Genomic DNA, 13,313 nt, shown 5'->3' on the forward strand with positions numbered 1-13,313 from the left:
GGCACTTTCCATTTACCTGAATTGATTTTGGAGAGAGCGGTTAGCTTAAAAGATCAAAATATTCTTACATACTGCAAAATTCATCGGCAAAAGTCGATAAATATTTGCAATGCATGACGATAAATTATTTCCGTTTAAAATAAGCGTGATGCTACAAGTACTGCTAGACCCCACTTTTAAAGCTATAAATTCCATTGCTCGTATCTACAGCGATGAACCTCATATCATTCGATTAATGCACATTTTCCAGCCTGAACATAAAGGTTTCTAACTATCGACTGCTGTTTAAAGTACTGGAATAGGTTTCATGAGACTTAAATTTACACACAGGGCATAGATTCTATACACAGAGAACACCAGACCAAGTGTGTCTAATAAAATACATTTCCATTCGGATTACTTTTGCATCGATTACTATCACATGGTCTTACGGACACATGTGTGCTTTATAGTCTGTTGCTTTTATGATTCTATCACATGGTCTTACGGACACATGTGTGCTTTATAGTCTGTTGCTTTTATGATTCTATCACATGGTCTTACGGACACATGTGTGCTTTATAGTCTGTTGCTTTTATGATTCTATCACATGGTCTTACGGACACATGTGTGCTTTATAGTCTGTTGCTTTTATGATTCTATCACATGGTCTTACGGACACATGTGTGCTTTATAGTCTGTTGCTTTTATGATTCTATCACATGGTCTTACGGACACATGTGTGCTTTATAGTCTGTTGCTTTTATGATTCCAATGTTATGGGATTTCTGGGAAATTCTGAGTTGATAACTTTATAGGATTTTCTAGTATGAATATCAGACGTCCAAAGCCATCAGTATAACAAATAAGTGTTTTTCACTTTTTTGCTGTACTAATGTCAGTTGGACGTTTGCTTATGAAATTTTAGACAATAATTTTTAGTTCCTTTGAAGTACCCAAAAATATGCTTTGCAGCCAACGATGTCATTCTCCAGGCTTATTATTAAATTGGCTCAGATGGCTGATAGATTATGAAATATCCGGTCTAGTAAACACGCTATATATTAGAGAACCAATTAGCCAGCAACAGGATATATCGTTAATTTCTTTTTTTCATTTTCAGAAGGACATATTTCTTTATTTAATTTTGCACTAGGATTTAAAGGATATGCTACTGTTTTTCCAGCTTGCCTTTAAAACCTTGTAACATGTTATTAACATATTTCTTCTGAGCTAAACTAATGGAATTATTATTTACATCTCGATTAAATTATATTCCAAGACAATAAAGTAGTTTGCTTAAATCGTTAACAAGAAATTCTTTAGAAAGATTATCATTAAGTTCAGCATATAAATCACAGTTGTTTTTTACTATTATTAAGTCCTTTATAAATAAAATTAGAAATTACTAACCTTGAGAGGTTTTCTTCTTGTAAACACACATACTCGATTGTAATGGTTGTAATACAGATTTTTTTTTGAGTCTTTTGTCTAATTTTTCACACTATTGTGTTCCACTTGTTTCAAACCATACAGAAACATTTTCAAAGCATAAACATAGCCAGGAAAATTTTGGTCTTCAAAACCTTTAGCTTATTTCATAAAAATATTTTCTCTTAAATATCCGTTAATATAAGCCCTTATAAAATTTAATTAATATAGAATAAGGTGTCGTCGAGTACTTGTATGTTATGTACAATCACATTTCCTACCCAGCTTCCTCTGGCTACTGAAGCAAAAGTTTCACTGAAGTAAATTCCATATTCCTGTGTATATACTCTGGCAACTAATCGAGCTTTTCTCTTTTGAAATGTTCCATCCGCATTAGATTTTGTCTCCCTAAGAGTACAATAACATTCTATTGCTATTTTGTTTTTAGTCACTTTACTAATTTCTGAGCACCATTCTTAACACGTGTTTCATATTCACTTTGCGTGGCTTTATGCCTATCTTCAGCATAACTTCCATTTAATGCATATTCAAAGATAAGATTTGTATCTTCTGATTCAGCTTATTTTATTTCTTCGTCTTTATGTTTATATTGAGCTATTCCTTTTTCGGTCTTCCTGCATTCTCATTATTAACTTTTTTCTTTGGCTGATCTGATCCCCTTTTAATCTGCATTTCAGGTATTGCTTCGAAATCAGAATCTTCAGTTACATTATCTGTTATTTCAACAGCCGATATTTGCTCTACAATCAAAGGTTGTTCCTTCTTTTTAGCAGGGATATCATCAAGAAACCAAACTTCTAAATCCTTTTCATAATTAGTACATTTTTCAAATTCATCAAGAAAACTAACATCTAGGGCTAATAACGATTTTTCTAGAATTTTTATTCCACAGCATGTTTTCTTTCGATTGATTTGAGTATCCTCCAAAAATATGTTCTTCTGATCTAGGATCGAATTTTCCTTTAGACGTTTTATTAAGTATAAACATTTCTTTCCAAATACTTTAAAGTGAGGTACAGTTAGCTTGATGCCAAAAAAACTCATTTGATGTCTTGTTTACTCTCAGGATTTGCGTCAGGCAACGATTAATTATATAAAAGAAACACATTTCAAAACTTCCCTCCAAAACGTTTGGGAGATATTTCTTTGTAATAACAAGCATCTGGCTGTTTCATTTAAAGTACCATTCATGCGCTCAGCTCCCGAATTTTGTTCGGGAGTCATGGGTACCGAGAATTTTCGTTTAATCCTACATTCTTGAAGATAATTATTAAATTCTTCTCCGCGTTATTTGAGACTGTTATCAGTACAAAGGATTTTCTGCCTAGACGATTTTCGACCGCCGCTTTGTATATAATGAAGGTATAAACGTCTTTAATTTTTTCAATCTTTAGTTTCACTTTCAGTTCACCACTTTAGTTTTAAGAAAACTAACTTCGACATAACGAGATTTGACGTCTACTAAGTTAACAAAATAACACAAGCCAGCAGTGGATGGGATTATCATAGATCCACATAAATCAGAGTGAATCAATATCCGTTATTCATCACTTTGAGATCTCGATTATTTTGGAAAAGGTTGCACAGTTTGTTTACCTTTGATACAGACTTTACAGTCTTTTAGAGATTCGTTATCATTACAATTCATATTCCTAACCATACCTAAGTCTTTTTAACTCTTTGAAACCCAAAGCCTTCTTTAACCTGTAGGTTGAAATACGGAACCGTCCGAAATAGTTTTCGAGAGTCACAACAATTTCCTCCCCTCCCCATCCATTAACACACAAAGAAAAGTGAAGAATTTAAATGATATCCCTTCTACTTCTAACAAATAAAGATAAGCAGCCACAAATAAATCCTTATAGGACAGGTTGTCTGCAATAAACTGATACAAAGCATTTTGGAAAACTGCCTCCGCTTCTTGCATTCTTTAGGGAAAGGAAGAAAACAGCATCGGAATTTCGGCCGTTTGGGGCGGTTGTAGTCGTTTGAAAGAAAGACTGTCTGGGGCTTTATGGTCTTCAAAGAATTAAATCAGACTCATTTAAATACCTAATTTAAGATGCGACTTTACAAAATCACTTACCTGGGCTATTTCCAGGTCTTTCGGTGCTTTGACTTAAATAAAATCACTATTAAGAATAGCCTACACTTTTATACCTTTATTCGGTTGTGTTATTTTAGTATAGCTTTTTAGAAAAAGCACTGAACGATAATTTGGAGTAGTTTTAGATGTTCGCAGTTAATCATATTTTGATTCTGGCATACATGGTACATTTTTAAATGTGAGTTTAGTTGTTTTATTCCCTTTAGGTACTATTATAAGAACAGTTCTAGTTCCTGTATAGCTTGCTGTTTTGTAAAGTATTCGCAACTTTATCGTAGAATTCGTTCGGAAATGAAATTCTGAAATGGCCTACTGTCATTGCACATGTGAGATGTACTGGTACTATCTAAATACCATGAGAAGGTCTGTGGATAACCATCGTATTGTGTGTCTTTTAAATAAAACTAGAATATACTCCAATTACTGTTGAATCTATTAATATAAGGGCTCAATAAATTACAAGACTTACCCCTTTCATGATATTCTTGATGCTGGATTACATTCCGAATATCCGCTAGAAAAAAACTAAAGACATCTTCTGTGAATCATTCATAACGTAGAAATAATCATCTGACATGACATGAGATAATCATCAGACATAGCTTTTTTTAGTTTTATATTGACACAGTGTTATTTACATTTTTAGTTTAAAACGATAATCATTTTACTGCATAACTCAAAAGCATAAAAGCGAACGTGCGCTAAGGTATATATTGGCGAGAGAAAGCGAAGATCGGAGCCATTCCATTCTCACCTTAGCTACTTGTACCTGGCCAAAGGTCAAATTCAGTTAGTGCTTTCTCTTTCAGGTATTGAGTCAAAGTACGTTCGTGTTTCTCTTTTTTATTGCGCAAACAGGTAAGCCTGGTGATTTAGGACTGATGATGGTTCTATATAAGTTATTCTTTCAATCCTTAAATTTTTAATATCTGTAAAGATTGTTGATTTAATTGGTATTCTACTTAAGCAGAATTCTCAAACTTGTTAAATAAAGATTTCTTAATTATTTTGAATTATGATTCTTTGATTAACCCTTTGTTGCATCATGTCCACTGTAGTAGACAAAAGTTTAAATTTGTTTGTTCTTCTGTAAATGCCTTAACAGATTCCATTCCTGTGTTTATTCATTCTTTAATATCAGAACCTTAAATTGTCGATCATAGATGGCTGTATAGCATCACTAAGTAAACCATTGCTATTTGGAAAATGGCTGCTAATTCTGTTTCCAAGTTAGTACAATGTGGGTAGATAAAGATTACCGGTGTTGGTGTTGGTGTATTTAATTATGGCAAAGCACACTAGGGCTATCTGCCTAAGGGGAGGGATGCCTTCGTGGAGGACTTTCTAAGGGAAACTTGCTCGTATACACGTTAAACATGGGGAAAACCACGAAAACGCCCATGCAGCCAGCCCATTCGCGGGATTCGAACCTAAAGATGTACCGAAAAGAGTGAATTGAAACCCAAATGTACTACTTATCAAGCCAAAACACCACTGGAAATGTTTATGTTTGGGAAGAAATTTCTAGAACATTTGATATTTGAATCCAATAGGTACAGGTTACAAAATCGTAGCAAAATCAATTCAATTACAATCGACGAAATGAAAGTATTTTGGGGGATATATATGCACATTTCAGTTGTATATTTACCATTTATAATAATATGGTAATGATCACTGGAAACAAGGCATGAAAGGATTTCAAATGCAATGACCGTAAATCGTTGGAAAGAGATTTGTATGCATGTACGTATATGCATGCTGTCCACTGTAGTGAACAAATTGTAGCAATTATTTAAAACAAAATTTGAATAAAATAAATTTTTTTAAATTATTACTAAGGTTATTTAAAGTAGAAAAAATACAAACATTTATTTACATTATTAAACATTTATTAAAAATACTAGATTATTTGTATGCAACAAAGGGTTAAAACTGCGCTAAATAGAGGAAACGTAGTCATGCACAACACAACACATTTAAACAACAGTATCCAATTACAGCCGAATCAAAAACTCATAAAAATCGAGTTCAAGTAAAAGTTCTAAAGAAACATGGCTAGTTCTACAGTTTTCGTCTGGTTTCTTTCTGTTCCGCAAACCCCCATCGAATCCAATAACTGTTTTGTTCTTCTCCTATTTACTTCCTTGTACGAAGTAAAAAGGAAGTATTGTAATCGCGAAATGTTTCAGGCAGCATATTTCAACTAAAATATCCCATTTTGACCTCTTTCAAATGCAATTTAACGATGTATTTCCGTGATATCTGTATGTAAGGTCAGAATAAAACACTCTTTTTCTCCAAAAAATTATAAAACTGCTTTAAAATGAATTCTGAAGAGAATTTTTCGTGGCGTCTGTACGAACGTATGTACCTACTCGCGTACGTACGTATCTCGCATAACTCAAAAACGAGTAGCCTCAGAATGTTGAAATTTTGTTTATAGGACTACTATAACATGTAGATGTGCACCTAGTATTTTGGTTGCAATCGGGCGCACCAAACGTATATAAATATATTTATATATATATCCACTTTGTTACCCTGCTCAGTGATCTCAGTTTCTTTACTCTTATATGTTTGTAAATTGTACACTTTTGCTTTAAAAATGATTAAATTATGTTGTTCTTATCTTCCGGTTAAAGTTTTTATGCCTTTAGTAAATCTGTATGCAATATTATTAGAATTATCAACAATTTTAAAATTGTTTAAGTGCCGCTAAGCCTAATAATGTTTTTGATGGCGGCGATTGCTCTTGTTTACATTTGAAACAGCAGGATAGCGGATTTATTGCCAATCTAGAGAAACTTAGCTTCGCAACAACAAAGATAACACCTTCATTTATTATTTAAATCATGCTTAATCCCTTCTGGAATTTTTCCGTGGAAATAAGCGTTTAAGATTTACTTTGTAATTTTTAATACAGATATTTTGAGTTTTTATGTATTTTTGCCTTGTCGCGAAGTGAAAACTGAATTAATTGAATGAAAAATACTCAATCGTCTGTGAAAAACTGACGATTGAGTATTTCTTTTGTTTTGTTTTCTTAATTTCTTTTATACATCGTTCTAGCTTTATTATAGTATTTGAATATAACACGTGGCAACGATTAGATAATTCTTTAAATGATATAAATTTTGTGCATTCTGAGTTATAATATGAACGAAATATAATACTGTTAAGTAAACCTAGCGCCAGAGTGTCCCTATGGTAAACAAAGTGAATTTTAAAGAATGCATTTATTTTATGCGCTGTCGGCGAAGTAGGTTTAATTCAAGCTAATACGTTTAAATGAAATGCAAGAAATAGTGCGTATAATTTAATATTCTGTACAAGGAAGTCATGTGGTGTACACATCAGATTTTTTCTTTTTCTTTTGCCGGAGTAGTTGCCATTAAGGGGCCTCATACACCTTAAAACCCGTAAGATCTTCGAATATGCGACTGTTGGAAGAATTGGAGTAACTTTTTTTTTTTTTTTTTTTTTTTTAAGCAATTACTTCCAACTTTTTACAGCTGAATACATAATATAGCTCATTTTTGAAATAGTAATCAGAAAGTTTGTGTTGCCACAAATATTTTTATAATTTAATCCGCTTTGTGACAAAGGTTTTCGTCATGCTTCCACCTTGCGCGCACAGCTTAAAACATTCTGTTGCATAATTTGATTCCATACTTAATATGTAGCTTTCATAACATTTGATAAATAGTGTGAAGCAAAAATTCTAAGAATTTCATGTTAAATTTTTATTTTATTTGACGTTGAGTTTATAAAATGTATTTTATTAAAAAAAATCTGTAATGTTTTTGTGCATAAAATATTTTAATATTAAAATTTTCATCAAATTTTTGGTTCAGGTAGAAGATAGTGCCCATATAAAGAATTCCATCCATTTTCAAGTATGTACCATTAGCCATTTTTAAAATATCAGGCGCGTAAGGTGGAAATATGACGAAATATTTTGTCACAAAGTGGATTAAATTACAAAAATATTTGTGGCAACACAAGCTTTCTGGTTTCTAGTTCCCAAAGCACCTGTATTATGTATTAAGCTGTAAAAAGTTGGAAGTAATTTCTTTTAAAATAAATAAGTTATTCTAATTCTTGCAACAGTCACATATTCGAAGATCTTACGGGTTTTAAGGTGTATGAGTCCCCTGAAGGTAGTGCTAAGTACTTGAAGTACTTGAAGAAGAAATACGTTTAACTATTACTGTTTCCAAAAATCGTTTCCTGCCAGACTAGTCGGTTCATAACTGGTACACATCAAACAACCCTGATTTCCCTTATTTGATTGCTCATATTTTCTATAAGCTATTTTCTTTCTATATTTTAATGTAATTACAGTTCATTTGCTATAATTGTTTTCAGCAGTAGAATTTCTATTCTAATTTAACCTTCATTTCTTATTTTTTCTGTTCTTGACTCCTTTTATTTTCAGCATAGTAGGCATTTGGTGAAGCTTGAGACGTTTTCTTTTTTTTTTTTTTTTTTTTTTTTTTTGCTTCCCTTTCTTCTAACATTTTACTTTTCAGGGATTAGGGACTAGGTAATTTATCTTATGACTTGATGGTGCTTAAAAAGTTTTCAAAGCATTCTTCCACCAAATGTTGTTTCAATATAGTTGCCCTTTTTCGCGGTCACTTCGATTCTCACACGGCTTTTGAGTTTATTATTCACAAAATTTGATGTCGCATAATGTTTTATATGATACAGTTCACTAGAATTAATGCGAAGAATTATGTTTGCACGAGCTTTTTGATCAACTTGGGGCTATTGCCTCTTGTCTTCAGTTGCTTCAACAGGTTTCAGTATTTACCTGTCACGTAATACTGGTGATTATGTTTAATTAATACAGCTTATACCTTCCAGCTGTCGAACTTGCGTTTTCCGGAGCTTTCCTGTCGTAATCAAATGCGATATAATGTAATGCAGTCTCTCACAGCCAAAAAAAGGACAACAAAATAGGCTTTTCAGAGGACTGATCAGTTTTTACCTTCGATTAGGTTTAACAGATCTTGCACAGGATTTCGCTTAAGAGCTCGCAGCTCGAAACTCGAAAGTCTGTTTTAAAGAAAATACTTTGGTAGTTATTCACAGTTGAAACGTTCCTGGACACATAACCATTAAAGAAAAATGGGCCCATACAAATTATAACATTAATCAGCATTTTAATCAAATAGATAAACATTGAGACTGTAATGCAAAAGGAAAGAAAGTTAAGCATAGCATATACATACATACATATTAATACATATATATATATATATATATATATATATATACATACATATATATAAGCGGAGGAGAGAGATTGCGTCATCACGGCTCAGATTTTCCTACGATCCTACGACATTTCGCAAAGTAATATATATAGTCCTCTGGAACATATTCTAACCTCTACGGAACTTGAAAGGCAATCTTAGAAACGAATATGCATAGTATTTAGTAATTAAAACTGTCCTCGGATCATCCTTGGGTCTTATGGCTAGACGGGAATATCCAAACGTTAAATGTCATGTAAATTTTCAGATTATTTCTTCAGTTATTAGTAGCAGGTAAATTGTGAAACCACAAATGAATGATTTTCCTAAATTCCTCCTGATTCCTGATGAAATGATTTTCCTCCTGATTTCAGTGGCCAGAGAGAATTTATCTCTTTTCTAAAATGTGATATTTTTCTGTTTATTGAAATAATTTAAGATAATTTTCTCCAAATTATTACAACAGATAATAATTTGTAGCGTTTAAAAATGAAGCTAATTAATCTTCGATATATATAAAAATGAATGTTTGCTAGTTTGTCTTTTATACAAATGAACATTTATTTCGGATTTTTATGAAACTCGCCACACTCATCCTTCAAAATAAGAGGAAGGTCGCTGTCTACAAAGGATTTCTGGAAAGCCCACTCATGCGTGTCCGCACTCATTACATACATATATAATTTATGCTAATTTAACGAACTGATTAAAAACCCGAAGATTTAAAAGCTTTGCGTTGCCACTCTGGAAAACGTAAGCTATATATGGTTCAAATTTAATCAAAAAAATTGGCGATACAAAAAATATTGTGTTGCTACTCCGCAAAATGCAATTGTATTAATTTGTCTCGACTTTAATAAACAATTTCAGCTATTTAAGACAAATATGTTGCACTGCACAGATTAAAATACTTTAAAGTATGTTATCGTTCAGCAAAAAAGTAAAATATTTCACGCATAAACACGCACGCATTAATATGCGTGTTATTGCATCACACATATTTTCTTTGCTTTTTAAATAGGAATTTGTAATGGTGATCAAAAAGCATTACTTTCACTGTGAAATCAATTATGACACCAAAGCGAAAATAGATTTCTCGATCTACACCTCAAGCATGAAAGAAAAAGATATCACGAGCTTCGAAAACAAACGAGCAACGTGAGGCAAGACAGATAAACGGTCGAGTACGCACTGCTCAATCTTGTTCGTCTGAAACAGACGAGCAAGAGGAAGCAAGACTAAAAAACGTTCAGGTATGCACTGTTCAAGCCAGTTCATCTGAAACAGACGAGAAACGAAAAACAAGACTGGAAAACGTTCGAGAATGTGCTGCTCGTTCCAGACGAAGACTAACTATAAGCTGATTTAAATCATGCTGCATTCCATTACAATGCTATTATGATTACAGTATTCGTCTAAATGTGGCCGTTGGAAAGCTGGATAAATTGAGCATACATTGCAGAGTCGTCAAATTAAGGATGAAAAACCAGGAATGTCCTACGAGGATGGAAATAGAAAATTTTCAGAATTAAATTCACCCCCCGAACTACTATCATCAAGTGATACAACAAAATATAGTTAATATTATTAATACAGTTTAAAGGATGAGAAACAGCAGCGGTAAAATTTAATGAGAATGATATGAAACTAAATAGGATAATCAAGGTTGTTATCAAAAGAATATGAATTTGATCTGAAAGCAAAAGTGTATTTCTCAGAATCTGTAACTGTCTTTAGAAGTAAACGTAAAATAATTTGCTTTCTATAATGGATCACCTCGTATCTGACATGATTTATTATTGTAGATCTCAAATTTGGCTTATCAGAAAACCTTTAAATAAACAAAAAGAATTCAATATTAAACCTTGCACCGCAGGTTTCGACATTTTGTTTTCGTCCTTTTTCATTACATAAGTAGGCTGTAAATGATGGGCTGAAAAATTTTCGATATCAAACTCTTTGAAGCCAATATTTAGCTCCTTTCCTATCTAATCTGTTTACTATATCTCTGTGTGCATCCGAGATTTAAGAATATATTGAAAAAATCCTAAAAAATGTAAACAAAATTAATTATCTTATCGAAGTACATAAAACGTTTTCCGTTGAGAATAATATGAAACCTTCCAAATATTGGTGAAAAATTAAATTAATAACTGAGGGAAAATAAGATTTATTTTTGGCTCCAGAACATAGCCTAGAGAAGTAAAAAAAATCTATGTATTTATGTGGGTGATCTCTTTGAAGAACCGAAAATGTTCTACTATTCTTAAAACGATAATAGAACGTATGAAGTATTTTCTCTCTACTAGCTGCATGCCTTTGTGGTGTAACAGTAGCCTACTTGGCGATTCAGGTTTGAAGTCGAGGTCCAACGAGAGGTCCAGGTTCGAGTTCCAGCGAGGGCATTGCTCATTGTTTTACGTGTCCAGCATACTACTACTACTAATAATAATAATAATAAAACCTAATGACTCTACAGACGGTCTGAAAGCGTGTTGGGCAACTGTAATTAATGTTACATAATGGAATTCTTGGGGGAACTCCCTTGCTCTAATTTTTCCTTTAACATTAAAATAGCATATCATTATTTTTAAGCATGCATTTAGGTATCAAGACTTAAATTTAAAATTAATAATAATCACATTCAATTTGCTGCTGTTATGTTCTTATATCAATTAGTTTATTGTTTTGTTCTATTTGGCATTCAATAATTGATATTAAATATGTTGTGGCATCATTGCATTCTTAAGCATGAGTTGATAGTCACGTAGTGATACAAGCAATTGTAATAAATAATTGATCTACCAAGTTGTCGTCTCGATTTAACTTTCTGTTTGTGCGCAGTGAATTTTAGTGTTGTGTTTCAATGTCTGATGTATTTTACGGAATGGCGGCTGTGGCCGAAATATTAATCATAAAGATTTGTGAAAATAAGGAAATGTATTTTCGGTACTTTTCCGTTTTGCGAGCGCAGGCGATAAAGTCGCCTATAAAAACCTAATGACTCCACAGGTACAACTGAAGCCAAACGGAATATCCTCGCTGGTAACCTTTTACGCATCACTTTCAAAACAAATCGCAGCTATTTCTTATCAGATTGATTGTTTCTTTCAATAATGGCATACAATTACATAGAATTTTTATGAGATAGTTCAATTTTATGCCCTAACGTCATTCGCGGTAATTAAGTCAATTAGGATGCAATCACACCTCTCAGCCAAGGCGAAAATATAAAAAAGGCAAAGTCAAGGGTTAAACTCATCAATTCTAGTAAGAATGCACTAGCAAAGTAAAACATTACGGCCATTACGGTTTTACATAATATTTGAGTATTCGTACGAATTGAAATAATTCTTGCATTTAAACTTGCATCCCAAATTAAGATTTAACTTAAATTAATGTAGATAATTACCAAGAGAATTAGATTTTTGTAGCACAGTTTACGCGAGATGATATCCCTTGGGATCACATGGTATGAACCAGCGAATCAGGATGTTGAACCATGAAAGCATAGTAAATTCTTAAATAAATGTCTTTTTACAAATTTATTGTCTTTATTTATTGTCTTTTTTACAAATTTATTATCTTTATTTATTGTCTTTTTACAAAATTTTAAACGATACTAAAATATTTATGCCTTCAAAATAATAATAAAAAAAAAATTCTTAGAACTAACATTTTTATGTGTATACTGTATGTTGTCGCCAATAAAGTCTGCTTGGCGAGATTTGCGCAGGCGAAACGGAAAAGTACCTTATTCTCTTAATATAGGCATGTTTTATTTTCTGCTGAGCTGAAAATAACCAACCAGGGTATACCATAAGCATTAAAATGAATTTTTATTTTAAATTATACAGATACTATCTTACATTTGTATGAATCAATGTAATAATATCACATGTAACCCCCCCCCCATTTCTCCCATTTTTGTAAATGAACTAAGATTTGTAATAACCAACCAGGGTATTCCATAAGAATTAAAATGAATTTTTATTTTAAATTACAAGATTCTATCTTAAATTTGTATGAATCAATGTAATAACATCACATGTCCCCCCCCCATATTTCTCACATTTTTGTAAATGAACTAAAATTTGTTCTGTTCACTAATTCTAACTTAAATATGATTTCTAACTTAGTATTAAAAGTACTTAAATATTCTTTTTAAAGGGCTGGTATCCCTTGCAAATGAGGAATTCAAAACTCTTGATCCCAAATAGCCATATTTAATGGAATCGTTAATTTATGAAGTTTATGCGTTCCAAACTTGTTAAGGGCGTTAGCTCAGAAGGGCTATTAATTTCGTTTTGGCATTTTGCGTTGATTCACTATAAATGTCGGTTCACTTTTCAGATTGTTGACACCAAATATTATCGACCTGTATTGTATTTAAAGAAATTAAATAATGAGGAATCTGCAAAAATGTATGTATGTTTCTCGCATTATTATAAAACAATGGTATCTAAAGCTATCAAATTTTGAATAACATAATCTTCCACTAAATATGGGCA

Source organism: Stegodyphus dumicola, chromosome 9 (assembly GCF_044657685.1).
Source record: "Stegodyphus dumicola isolate Sdum_Otavi_A_Nest chromosome 9, ASM4465768v1".
Taxonomy (NCBI): Eukaryota; Metazoa; Arthropoda; class Arachnida; order Araneae; family Eresidae; genus Stegodyphus; species Stegodyphus dumicola.